The sequence below is a fragment of the Tamandua tetradactyla genome, chromosome 1 (genome assembly GCF_023851605.1).
Source record: "Tamandua tetradactyla isolate mTamTet1 chromosome 1, mTamTet1.pri, whole genome shotgun sequence".
Classification (NCBI taxonomy): domain Eukaryota; kingdom Metazoa; phylum Chordata; class Mammalia; order Pilosa; family Myrmecophagidae; genus Tamandua; species Tamandua tetradactyla.
Genome location: NC_135327.1, coordinates 51942059 through 51955874, shown reverse-complemented (window position 1 = coordinate 51955874; position 13816 = coordinate 51942059). Strand labels below are relative to the sequence as shown.

At 41.3% G+C, this 13816-nt stretch overlaps 1 long non-coding RNA gene across 1 annotated transcript; it reads left to right on the top strand.

Annotated features, from left to right (window-relative positions):
* The first annotated feature begins 10405 nt into the window (after positions 1–10405).
* On the top strand, positions 10406–11400 carry LOC143684341 (uncharacterized). The gene is made up of 2 exons (XR_013175997.1): positions 10406–11001; positions 11115–11400. It is a non-coding gene; the product is annotated as an uncharacterized LOC143684341 (long non-coding RNA).
* Positions 11401–13816: the final 2416 nt, after the last annotated feature.

Sequence of the window (13816 nt, the reverse complement as noted above, 5' to 3'; positions counted from 1 at the left end):
ACATTCTGACTGCAGTCCTAGGAGACCCCCTGCCAAGCTGAGCCCAGTCAACTCAGAACTATGGAGGATAATAATAAAAATGCTTATTGTTGTTTTAAGCCACTAATTTTGGGATGATCTGTTGTTTAACAGATAAAATACCCAAATTGCTGAATGGTCATTGGAATTTTCTGTCCTAAATAATTAATGCATTATTAAATGAAGTAGATGCTATTGACACTAGACTTTATTTCCCAAAGAGACTAGTGTATGTGGTTATAAATCAAACACCTCAAAACTAGATCCCCTTTCCAACTTTCCAATTGCTGTAAATGACATAATTTTCCAGCCTCTTTGGAAATCAACATTGAAATAAAAATTGACCAATTTTCTCCATTTTCATCGTGACTAACTGTTCAGATATCATGGTCTTCAGATAGTTTATATTTGCAATGTCTTCTAAATTTCCTCATGCCAAAGTTTCTCTAGTAACTTTCAGTCTTAGCCTCTGACTTTCATATGCCCAGGCCTACATATGGCCAACCCCATTAGCCTTCTTTAAAAACTTACTTTTTTCTTCCCGTTGCACTGCCACAAAGTCTCTCCAAAATATTCCCACTACTTAAGCTACAGTTGAATAAACTACACCAGGTGTAATACAATAGGGAGCAGTAGAATTGTAGCAAATTAGATTATGCAGGTCTTGTCTTAGAGCGGTAGATCCACCCAGGTCCCAGTTATTGCCAAGAAGGAGCACGGGTCTAGTATTTCTACATCATATGATTTTTAGAGGGAAGACAGTGTCCCAGATTTCTATGACATCATCAATTTTCAATTTCAGTGTTTGTCAGTTTGTTTTTATTGTGTAACAAATGATACCAAAATTCAGTGACTTAAAACAACAATATTGTATTTAGTTTTGATTCTGGAGATCTTCCATTTGGGCTGGGCTCAGCTGGGTGGTTCTTCTGATCTTCTCTGGGTTTCTTTTGGTCCTATAGTGAGCTGCCAGATGAGCTGAGGGGCTGGATTCTCTAGGATGTCTCAGCTGAGTTCATCTTTGCTCCATGTGTTTCTTATCCTCCAGCAAGCTAGCCTGGGCTTAGTCACATGGCAGAGGCAGGGTTCCCATAGTAAGTGAACACAATGCTTTTTGAAGCCTAAGCTTGGAGCTAGCACACTCTCATGTCCTCTACTTTCTGTTGTCCAAAGCAACTCACAAGGCTAGTTCTGATTCAAGGAATGATGAAATTGACTCCATCTCTTCATGTGAGGAGCTACAAAGTTACTTTGAAACAGAAATGGATATAGAGGTAAAAAAGGACTACGACTATTTTTGCATTCTATCAAAATAATTTTTTATTTGCTTTTTAAATAGTTACACCAAAAAAACATTTATCAGGCAAGATTGTGTGCCTCTGTTGGCTACCTGTGCTTCCCTCTTCTACTTTCACTTACAGAGTCATATTTTTATCCTATTCCCTGCCCTCCTTCCCTTTCTCCTCCCTGTTAACTCATTGGCTCCACACTCTTCTCCATATAGGGCTCTAATTTGTCCCCTATACCTGTCGTGCTCATTTCCATATTGGAACATTAATCCTTTGCTAGACCATCTGGAATAGTTTTTATTACCTCTTCTCTGGTACTTTGCACCCTAGTCAAACCTCTGTATCTCCAATAAACCTTCTTCGAGCACACTATCCTTAATTTCACCACCCTCATCATGCTAGCATTTGTCTTCTGCATTTTCCTTTTTCATTCTCTGATCGACACTATCTCATATTGTTCTTTGAATTTGTAGTTTGTGAATTCTTTGTTTTCCCACCAAAATTATACATTTCTGGGCTAAAAGCATGTATCATGCAATTTACTTGCGTGGTAATCACAAATTGAAATGCGTATCATTAGTTAGCCACTGCTGCATAACATATACTGCTAGAACTAAGTGAAATGAAAACAATTTATTTAGTTTACAATTTGGTTCTAGTTTGCTAGCTGCCAGAATGCAACACACCAGAAACAGATTGGCTTTAATAAAGGGGATTTATTTTGTTAATTCTGCAGAGGAAAAGCAGCTAACTTTCCACTGAGGTTCTTTTTTACGTGGGAAGACACAAAGCAATCTCTGCTGGCCTTCTCTCCAGGCCTCTGGGTTCCAATGTCTTTTCCCGGGGTGATTCCTTTCTGCATCTCCAAAGGCCTTGGCTGAGCTGCGAGTGCTGAGATGAGGTATGCTGAGCTGCTTGGGCTGTGCTACATTGCGCTCTCTCATTTAAGCACCAGCCAATTAAGTCAAACATCATTCATTGCAGCAGGCCCGCCTCCTAGCTGACTGCAGATGTTATTAGCAACAGATGAGGTTCATGTACCATTGGCTCATGTCCACAGCAACAGAACTAGGTGCCTTCACCTGGCCAAGTTAACAACTGAATCTAACTACCACAAATTCTATGCTTGCCAATTTAGGTTTGATTCAGCAGAATGACTCTTCTGGTCTTGGTTGGGCTCTGTTATGAGAGTTGGCTTTACTGTTCTTACTGTACTCTCTCAATGGTCTCATCTCAGACAAGTGGACAGATATAGCTAAGTCCTAGGTGGTCTCTCTTTCTCCAGCATGCAATCCTGTGCTTACTCACATGGCAGCTGAAAAGAATAGCAAGAAAATGAAAGAAATCACTGAAGACTTCTTGAGTTCTAGGTTCAGAACTGGCAAACTGTTACATCTCCACATTCTCTTGATCAAAAGAAATCGCAAGGCCAGCCTAGATTCATGGAAGAGTTGTTTTCACTTAATGAGGGGAGCTGCAAATTTACATGGCAAAGAGGTATGGATACAGAGAGAATAGTTGCAACCGTTTTTATAAATAATCTACCAAATGGTGACTGGCCTGGCTCCCAAGGATTATTCCAGTAGCAACACTTGTTTAGCCTCATTGTGAAGAACTTTGCCTTCCTAATGTGAACCATGTTATTGGAATAGGAGCTGTATCTTCTCCCATAACCATGGCCTGCCTGGACAAAGTAATCAACAAAGGCTGGGTTCCTGACACAATTGTGTCAATCACAGTAAATTATCTGCCATCTTCCCTCCCAGTTTCCTGGGCCTCAGGACTGACCAAGAGTTGTATGCAAAAAAGGATATTTGAGTTCTAACCTCTAGTCCCATGAATATGACCTTATTTGAAAATAGAGTCTTTGAATATGTGATAAGTCCAGGCTGGACTAACCTGGTTCTTAGGATATGAGATGATGGGTATCCTTAGAAGAAGAGGAAATTTGGACACATAGACATAGGCAAGAATGGAGGCCACATGACAATAGAGGCACATGTGCCATGGAACAATGGAGCCAGGGATTCACATGCTCTAATATCAAGCCAAGGAATGTCAAGGAATGCCAAAGATTGCTGACAAAACCACTAGAAATTAGAAAAAAGCAAGAAAGGATTCTGCCCTGTGCATTACAGCAGGAGCATGGCCCTGATGACACCTTGATTTTGTACTTCTAGTGTCCAGAGCTGTGAATCAATAAATTTCTATTGTTTTAAATCACGTAGTTTATTTTATCTTGTTACAGAAGCCTTAGGAAGCTAATACAGAACTGAAAATAAAAAGTAACTTTTCTCCTTTGCTGCCCTTAGTCTAAGAGCTCAGCCCTGCCATAGTCCATGTGCCCAGACAAGGAAAAAGCCTGCCTCCAGTAGGAAAGAATGAAGATGGAATTCAGAGAAAAGCAGAGATGTCGAGAGAGTCCTGAGAGTGTCCTGGTCCTCTATGTCTGCTTCCTTCCCACAGTATAGTTAAGTAAACAATAAATACCTCTTTTCTAGCTTATACCAGTTCAAGTTGAGTTTCTGTCCCTTGCAACCAGTGATTCCTGGCAAATATATTAGAGATCTTCTTCAGAATCCAGCACAGTCATAGATTCAGAGTGGGTATTTAAAATACATGTTAAAATCAAATAGAGCCCAAAAACTAAAGGACAAATACTGTATGGTCCCACTGATGTGAACGGACATTCGAGAATAAACTTGAAATGTGTCATTGGTAACAGAGTCCAGCAGGAGGTAGAAACAGGGTAAGATAATGGGTAATTGGAGCTGAAGGGATACAGACTGTGCAACAGGACTAGATACAAAAACTCAAAAATGGACAGCACAATAATACCTAATTGTAAAGTAATCATGTTAAAACACTGAATGAAGCTGCATCTGAGCTATAGGGTTTTTTTTGTTTTTTTTTACTATTATTACTACTTTTATTTCTTTTCTCTATATTAACATTCTATATCTTTTTCTGTTGTGTTGCTAGTTCCTCTAAACCGATGCAAATGTACTAAGAAACGATGATCATGCATCTATGTGATGATGTTAAGAATTACTGATTGCATATGTAGAATGGTATGATTTCTAAATGTTGTGTTAATTTCTCTTTTTTTCCGTTAATAAAAAAAAAAAAAATCAAATAGAGCCTGCCCATGCCAAAAAAAAAAGAAAAATCAAGTAGAAAGACCACAACTTGATACCATTGCATAACTCAAGAGAATAAATTTTTAAAAAGACAGACAATAATAATGTTGGCAAAGACATGGAACAATTGGAGCTCTCACACAATGCTGGTGATATGATCATTTTAGAAACCTCTTTGGCAGTATCAACCATAGCTGAACATATATGTATACCCTATGACCCAGAATTGCACCCCTAGGTATATATACATGAGAAATGTAACGTTCAACAAAAAGCCTGTGTAAAAGTACTGTTCCTAGTATTTCCAAACTAGAAACAGCTGAACAACTGAAACAGCTAAAAACAACAGTAGGACAGATAAATACACAGTAGCAGATTCCTACAATGAAATTTACAGTGATGAGGATGAATGAATGACAGTTAATATAAAAATATGGATGAATCTCAGAAGCATAAGGTGGAGCAAAAGAAGTCATATGTAAATGAGTACATACTGTATGAATCCACTTATAAAATGCAAAATAGGAGAATCTAATTTTGCTGCTAGAAATCAGGATCATCATAGCTCTTGTGGGGAAACTGAGACTAGTAGGGAGCCTGAGGGGCCTTCTGGGAACTGGTCCTATGGGGGTGTTAACTTGTGATTTGCACACTTTCATGTTTATGTTAAACCTCAAGATGACGTTTATTTAAGGACATTGAACTAGATGTGGTTTTGTTGTTCTTCTGGCAGCTGTGTGCTGACCAGTTTCCTCCTCTCCCTTGGAGTGCTCTGCCTGACACATCCCTTTCTCTGTAGTAGATCAGGGTGGAGTGGGGACAGGGGGAGAACTGTCAGAAGCACAGCATCCCCATAAACGAGCAGCATCCCCATAAACGAGCAAAGCCATCAAGAGAAAACACTTCTGTGACAAGGGGAATGCGTGTTCCCCGACTTTCCCCATCTGTCACACCATATGTAGCAGCATCTATCAACACCCAATTTGCCATATGTATTTGAGGACGTTCCTTCCACATAGGAGGGTAACTTGCCCCAATTAGATCTTCAAACCATGATTTTTTTTAATGTTAATGATATATAACTCAGGTGGTAATCTTTTCAGGCAGCATCAACTCATAAGAAAAATGAAAATTATTCCATTTTAGGGAACTTTAATTATGGGTGGATGTGTATTTACTGGGGATGGTTGTATTATTGCTTCTTGATTTAGAAGTAAAATTGGATCCCAGACTTATTGAAACCCAGGACTCTACACCTAAATTCTTAAATTCCTATACCCCATCTCAGTCTACAATCTTTGAACTTTCACTGTTTTCTCCCAAATTTCATACACTTGTACTTCATTTAGATCTTGACTCCATAGACCATTCTGCTTTCAGGCACCTATGAGTGTCTTCCGAGCTTGGTAATTTCCCTTACCCATCCTTATGGATCCATTATTTCAATTAGTCTAATCATTAAACTTTATTCATTTGTCCCTTTGATCCACAGTCATATTTATTCATAAAATCTCACCCCTTAATTGGTCCACCATTCCAATTGTTTTAACCCCTGAAACGAGTTTCCTGAGATCCAATAGTGAAAAAATCACAATCATATTACAACAAATCTATGGTCTCCAACCAATTCTGGGTCCTCATCCCTGGCCAGCAACTCTCCTTTAAGTCTGAAACCAGTTTCCAATTCTCTCCAATTCCCTTCAAGGATAATTCCAAACTTCTACCCTTTTTCTCATTTGAGGTACTCCATTACCTCCTTTCATTTATTATGAAATTCTGTCTTGAAATTCTTAGTAAATTCTGGACAAGAGGCCCCACATTTTCATTTTGTACTGAGCCCCACAACTCATGTAGTGGGTACTATCCTCTGTCAGGTAGAAACATGCCAATTATACTCCTTTTGGTCTTCCTGCCTCAGAGATTAAGATATCGTACCCTTTACTGGGCAAAGGGTACTGGGAGGTGAATTCTTGCGTTGGTTGTTTTTGCTATTTCTTCTTAAAATTGTAATATAATTCACATGCCATAAAATTCACCCTTTTTAAGTATGCAATTCAATGTTTGTTTGTTTGTTTTAGGATATTCACAAAATTGTATAACCATCACCACCATCTAATTCCCAGAAAGAAACCCCCTACCCATTAGCAGTACTTACCCCCCTGCCCCCAGCCTCAGCCCTTGACAACCTAATCTGTTTTCTGTCTCTGTGGAGTTGCCTATTCTGGATATTTCATATAAATGAGTTATACAATACATGGCCTTTTGTGTCAGGTTTCACAACAAAACCCTTTCCTTCAATTCCACAACCTTTCCAGCTAGTCCTCCTCTCTTGTTTCTCTTCCTAGCCAAGCTTCTGACTCTATCTGTATTCTCATCTCCCATTTATTCTTCTCCAGTCTGTCTTCTGCTTCCACCAGGCCAAAGAAAATGTATTTGCTAAGTTGCCAGTGAACTTTACCTAACCAATGGATGCTTTCTACCCTTAGTTTTCTTGACCTCATTGAAAGGTTTTGACAAGACTGACCATTGTACCGTTGCAAAGGGCCCTGCCCTTGGTTAAATGCTCTTCTGACACAGTCTTGAAATTCTTAGTAATTTCTGAACAAGAGGCCCCACATTTTCATTTTGTACTGAGCTCCCCAAAATTTTCCATCACCTCTGGGAAATCTTCCTCTTTTGGCCTCCCCACAGACCTTTCTGGCTATCCTTCTCGACTTATTGTTTTATCTTTAGAATCTTCATATTACCTTCCATCCTAAACACCAGCACTACTAAGATTTCTCTACTTGGTTCTTTCTTATTATTGCCCTATAAATTTTTATTGGGTCCTTCATCCAAGCTGAACTATTACATATATGTTAAGATTCCCAAGTCTATTTTCTAAACTTGCCTTGCCTGTTGGGTTCCAACTCATGTGCAAATGTCTATTGAATATCGCCACTTGGATATCCAAGGCTTCCTCAAACTCCTTAAACATATTTATACTTGAATTCATAATGTTTTTCCAAATCCATAAGAATGAGATGAGATCTCTGTTTACTATATTCCACACAGAAACCAGGATTCACCAAGGACTCAAAACTCCCTCTCTCACTCTTACTCATGCACAATTAATTCCCAACTTCACTCCTCCTTTTCCATTAACATCTCCCAAGCATTCCAGATAAAGGGAGTACAAGTGAGGTTCAGTCACCAGGGTTTTACAATCACAAGGTCATAAGATGAAAGCCATACAATAACTATCAAAGATCAAGGCAGCTGAATTACAGGTCAGAGATTTTAGGTATCAACCTCTGTCTACTCTCACATATCAGAAAGTAACAAGGAATATCTACATAATGATTCAGTAATCACAATCATCCCCAAATCTAACCTCTTGGTTACAACTATTTCTCAATCTAAATAATGTTGATTACTCTGTAAAAGATTTGCCAACATAATCTCCCTTCCAGAACCCTTCTCTGACCAACTGGTCTGATTCAGACTCCACTGTTTACACATCTCTCTAACTGCATGCTGGGTTTTATCTATTGACTTACTTGCCTTTCTCCGTACCATTTTAGCTTTCATAACACAATGCCTAGTTCTCTGAGTAGTATACAATGTGTGCTCACTTACTGCCTATTAAGTGAAATAATAGATCACTTCTAGAGGTTCCATTTGATTCCATTGTTCTGATTTTAGCTGATTCTTAAAAGATATTTTATATAGGAAGCAGTGCAATGTACTCATTGGATTGGAGATGATGGAGAGGAATAGAAATCACTAATAAAGAGTCTTCATGGGTTTGTGGTCACTGACCCCTTTAAGAATCTGGTTAAATCTGAACTCTGTCTCTGAAGATATGCTCACACAAATCCAGGGGTTTGTGTGCAATTTGATAAGTCCCTAAAACTCGTTCTTAAGACCTGCTTGAGCTTGCTGGTTTTAAACTTTCTACCTTCTCTTGGGTACGTCCTAGCCATCCTAGCTCCCAAGAGAAATTTCCTTACTACCACCCTAGCCTGAGGGCATGGGAGTTGATTAAGTGTATTAACATATCAAAAGGAAGAATGTACAAATCAGAAGGGGAGTAGTTTGGCCCTGGAAACAAGGAAAAAGGACTTTACAAGGACAAAACTTAGTGCCAGATCTTAGCACCTAACATCAAGTGCTTCGCCCCCAATAAGTGGAGATGGACACGGGGTCGGAGTCCCCAGAACAAGGGCCCATGTCCGGGGGGCAGGAGCCTCCCTGGTGTGAGACACAGGCATTGCTGGGCTCTTCCAGACTTCTGCCATTTGTTCTGTTTTCCTTTGATCATTTATTTACTAGACATGTTTTTATTGGATACTTACTATGTCAAGCACTGTGCTAAACCTACTGAAAAGAGGGGGAATAAGAGGCTTGAACCCAGCTGTCTTGAAGCTTGCCTTATCTTTGGTTCCCTTGCTTACTTAGCAACCTTCTGATCCTGAGGTAGCAGCAGATTTCTAATTGACTTGGTCTAGAGAGATTGAAACCCTGTTTATATTCATCTCTTGAATGAGAGCAGTTTCTAGCTGCTTTGAGTGGAGACCGAAAAGTACAGCATGAAACATTGAAGCAAAAAAATCACAGAAGTGTCCCCTTAATTATATAAGTGGAGGGCTTTTGACACCATTGTCCTAGGAAAAGGGGATTTAAATTTAAAAATTTCTTGTGCTTTCAATGGCTTTAAAATAACAAAAAAGTTTCCTGGATGCCCTGTAGTAGGACAAGAGGTGACAGCTGAGATCTCAAAGAGCCGCTGGTCTTGCCCCAGCAGTTGTGCTACCTAAGAACTCTGTGTATGGAGGGAGCTGTAACCCTTGGAGCTGGACATGACTCGTGACCCAAGCCCTGTGGCCTGAGAAGCACCAGGCCTTGCCCTGAAGGCGGGCAATAGGGATTTCAATGCCACAACTGCACAACTGACCCAAATCCTGTGGGCAGCTTCAGTCAGCAAGGACCGGGACAGCCTTCATGGGAGAGTCCTTCCTTCCCCCTGTCTCATTACTAAGCCACTTTCGCCTTCATTCAGCGCTGACCTAGGCCAGCCCACCAGGCTGTAAATACCGCAATCTGGCCCATCCCCCACCAGCCCCAGATTTTGACCCACGTTGCTGTGGTCAGTTTGGTTGGGTGCTCCCTACACGCCCCACCCTGCTGAGAGGCAGCGGCCTTTTAAACTGCTGCCACCAGGCACCAAAGGGCACAGGAGGCCAACATACGAGCGAGGATCCCTTCCCATGATTGTGTAACTATAGCTTTTACAGTGTGACCGTGTGATTGTGAAAACCTTGTGGCTGACGCTCCCTTTATCCAAGGTGTGGACAGACAGATGAGTAAAAAAAGGACAATAAATAAATAAATAATTGGGGGTGGGGTGGGGATAAGGGGTAAAAAAGAAACTGGGTAGATTGCAATACTAGTGGTCAATGTGGGGAGGGATATGGGGTATGGGTTGTATGGATTTTTAATTTTTTCTCTTTATTTCTGTTTCTGGAGTGATGCAAATGCTCTAAAAATAATCATGGTAATGAATACACAACTAAGTGATGATACTGTGAACTACTGATGTATACTTTGGATGGACTGTATGGTGCATGAAGATATCGCAATAAAAATATTTTGAAAAACAGAAGGAAACAGTCAAGCTTGATAACTAGTGCCTAACCCTGTTAATAAGAGAATAGCTTTGTCATCTCTGGATTATGCATCATAATTACCTTTCATGAATGTATAAACAAATATAAAACAGAGCCAGTATTTATTTAAAAAAAAAAAAAAAAACACCTCTCTCCCTGCAATGATGCAACAAATACAGCTTCCACGCCACAAGCGGCATCCTTCCTGCATACTCGGGATGCTGAGATACTAGGAAGGAGGCCTGAATGATTTCCCCTAGATACAGCCGCAAGAGGCAGCCACAAGCTCTCCCCAGGGTCCCTGGGGACCTTGGTGGCGGAGGAAGGACAAGGCTCTTGCACTTTTTATCATTTGAGATTCAAAGCAGGGATCGGCAAACTTTCCTCTGTAAAGGACTGGTTGGCAACTGTTTTCCACGTGTAGGCCCTACAGTCTCTGTTGCCACCACTGGACTTTGCCTCTGGAGTGGGAAAACAGCGTGGGCACCGAGTACTGGGTGGGCGCAGGGAAAAGGGAGCTGGTAAAGGGTGGGCGTGGCCAGGTTTGGCCCAATGGGCGGAGCTTACTGACCCCTGGCGGAGCACTGCACCCTGGGAGCTGCGTGCTGGCCCTTTGAAATGTGGTCCGCACCTAAGGGCTCACCGCACTTTTCCAGTCACTTGGTCCACTGCCACTTGGGTGTGCGCAGGAACAAAGTGGAAGAAAGTGCTATATTAGAGTGTTTAGGCTTCTGCCCCGCTTGAATTAACAAACTTGCCTAAAAGCAAGGCCATCCTTGGGTGATTGTAGCCATTGAGCTTCAGAGCCCTGAACCGTTTTAAATTATCCAGAGTAATGAGTGCCTTACCTTTGAGGCCTCTTGGGAGAGGCTGTTTTTATTCATCAGTAGCATCCTTCTCCTGGAGGTAAGGTTTCCGGTACAGTATGTGGAGGGAGAATGGGATATTAGAATCTCGTGATATAGCTTCAAATCTCAGTCCAGTCCTAACTTTGGGAGCCATTTGTCTCCCATCTTTAGGTCCCCCCGCCCCCTTCAAGCAAGGGCTGCAGCACAGGGGCCCTGACTTCCACAGAACGTCCCAGCGCTCTCAAGGAAGACTGCTGAGGGAAAACAGTCTGCAAAAGAAGAGAATTCTGATTCTTAAACAAAATTGTTCAGGTTGCATTGCACCCTCAACTTCCTTGTCTTTAAAATACAGATGGAATATTCCTCCTAGAGTTGTGGTGAGGATTCTATGAGAAAAACCGTGGGAAGGGCTGACCATGGCCTCTGACACATTCTAAATATTGTTATGCCAAGATTATCATCTGTGCCTTGCCCTTTTCATTGTTTCAGAAGTGTTCCCTGCCTAGCCCTATTTTAGTGCAGCTATAAAGGTGCTGGGGAACAGGCCAGTCTGAAACCAAGACTTTAGTTTGATGGCCAGGAGTCATCCTTGCAAGCAACCAGGTACTGAGCCAGCTGTGAAGGAAATGACCAGAGCCTGCCAGGCCACTCACTGTTCACTTGGGCTGGAAAAGCAGGACAGTGCATTCTGTACCACCACCTACACTCTCTAGCTTAGGAGCCAGAATCTATGGGCTAATTGCTTCATTTATTCATCTGGCTTTGAAAAAAACATTTCATTATCTATTATCACTTAGTATTTGCAAGGGATCAGTGATATCTTCTAAAATGAAAGCTGTTTTGTTGTTCTGTGGTATGAGGACCTAGTCGGGAAGGATTTTTAAAAATTTAGAGAAAGAGGAGCTGCCATTTCTCACTCCTCTTTAATTTGCAACTTAATACTTGAATATCTTCTCCTTCATCTATTCATTCCTTCATTCCAACATTCAATTAACAAGTTTTAACTGATCTCCCCTCAGTTTAACTGCTTTGTGGCTGTACCAGTCCTGGATGGCGCTTACATTGCAATTGAGACAGATAATAAACAAATTAAAATGTAAATGTATAGCATTCAGATGGTGATAAGTGGCCTGGAGGAAAAGTTAGCAAGGCACTGGGGACTAGAAATACTAGGAATGCTGGGGATCAGGAGAAGATCTGCTGTTTTATTTAAGATGGCCCAGGAAATTTGAGCAAGGACCTGAGGGCAATGACAGAGCAAGCCAGGCAGATAAATGCCAGGAAAAGAGATTCCAGGAAATGCAAAGATGATGCCACAGCAGGGTTTATAAATTGATGAAAGAGCGAGGAAGCTGGTGTCTGCAGCAGAGCAAGAAAGGGGTAGAGGTCATAGAGGCAAGGGCACAAAGGGACAATTGTGTGGGTTTTGTTCTAAATAGGGTGGGACACCATATAAGGATTTTGGACAAAAGAGTGACAAACACCATCTATTAAAAAGTATTGCCAGGCTGCTATATGGAGGACAAAATGTAGGGAGACAGGGGAGGGCATGGGACTCTACTGACAAAATCCATGTTGAAAAGGCAGTACTTTAGATGGGCCTAGTATCGGTAGATGGGTGTAGTATCAGGGAAGTTGGTGAGAAATGGTGGTTTCTGAATACAATTCAAAGGAGATCTGCCAGAATTTGCTGATGGATTGGGTACTGGGTGTTTCTGTTTGCTAAAGATGCCAGAATGCAATATACCAGAAATGGATTGGCTTTTATAAAGGGGATTTATTAAGTTATATGTTACAATTTTAAGACTGTGAAGATGTCGAACTAAGGCACCAACAAGAGGATAACTTCTTGAAGGAAAGGCAGCCAACAGCCAGGACAAATCTGTCAGCTGGGAAGGCATGTGGCTGCCATCTGAGATCCTTGCTCCTGATTTGTGCCTTTCAGCTTCTGATTCCAGTGGCTTTCTCTCCAAGTGTCTGTGGGCCCTCATTTAGCATCTCTGGGGCAAACCCTGGATTTCATCTCTTAGCTTCCCTTGGCTTTCTCCAGGTTCTGGCTATTTCTGTGAGTCCTTGCTTGAACCCAGAGCATTTCTGTTTGCATCTGCAAATGTCTGTCTCTGCTGTCTGTGTCAGCTCTGTTAGGAACTCCAGTAAACTAATTAAGACCCACCTTGAATGGGTGGGGCCACATCTCCACGGAAATAATTTAATCAAAAGATTCCACCCTATGGTGGGTCTGTCCCCACAAGATTAGATTAGGATTAAATGAACATGGTTTTGTCAGGGGCACATAACAGCTTCAAACCAGCACATCGGCTATGACAGAAAGAGAGAGGTCAAGGATAACTCCAGATTTGCTTAAATATAAGGCAAGTGGGTATACATTGCTCTAGAGCAGTGCTTCTCCAATATAAAAGCACCTATTAAAAAATGGCAGTTTTGTTAAACTGCAGATTCTGATTCAGTAGGTCTGAAGTAGGTCTTGGGATTCTGCAATTCTAACAAGATCTTAGGTGATGTCTATGCTCCTGCTCCAAGGTCACACTTTGAGGACCACAGTTAGAGGAGCGCAGTGCATCACGGCTTCACATGCTGGCTCCACCACTTCTTAATAGCATCTCTATGGGCAAGCTCCTTATCTGCCCCGTGCCTCAGTTTCTTCATCTGTAAAATGGGGATCATGCGAATTTAATGAGTTTAGAAATATAAAGTTCTTTAAACCCTGCCTGGTATATAATAAACATATACAGCTATTAAAGATACTACTGTTCTCATCACTATCATCATTGTTTCCTTTGGCCTGACAAAGTCTGACCTTCCCTCCAGCCTTGGCTGGGAATGTGTTTGCCATAGAAGAGGTGAGCAAATTT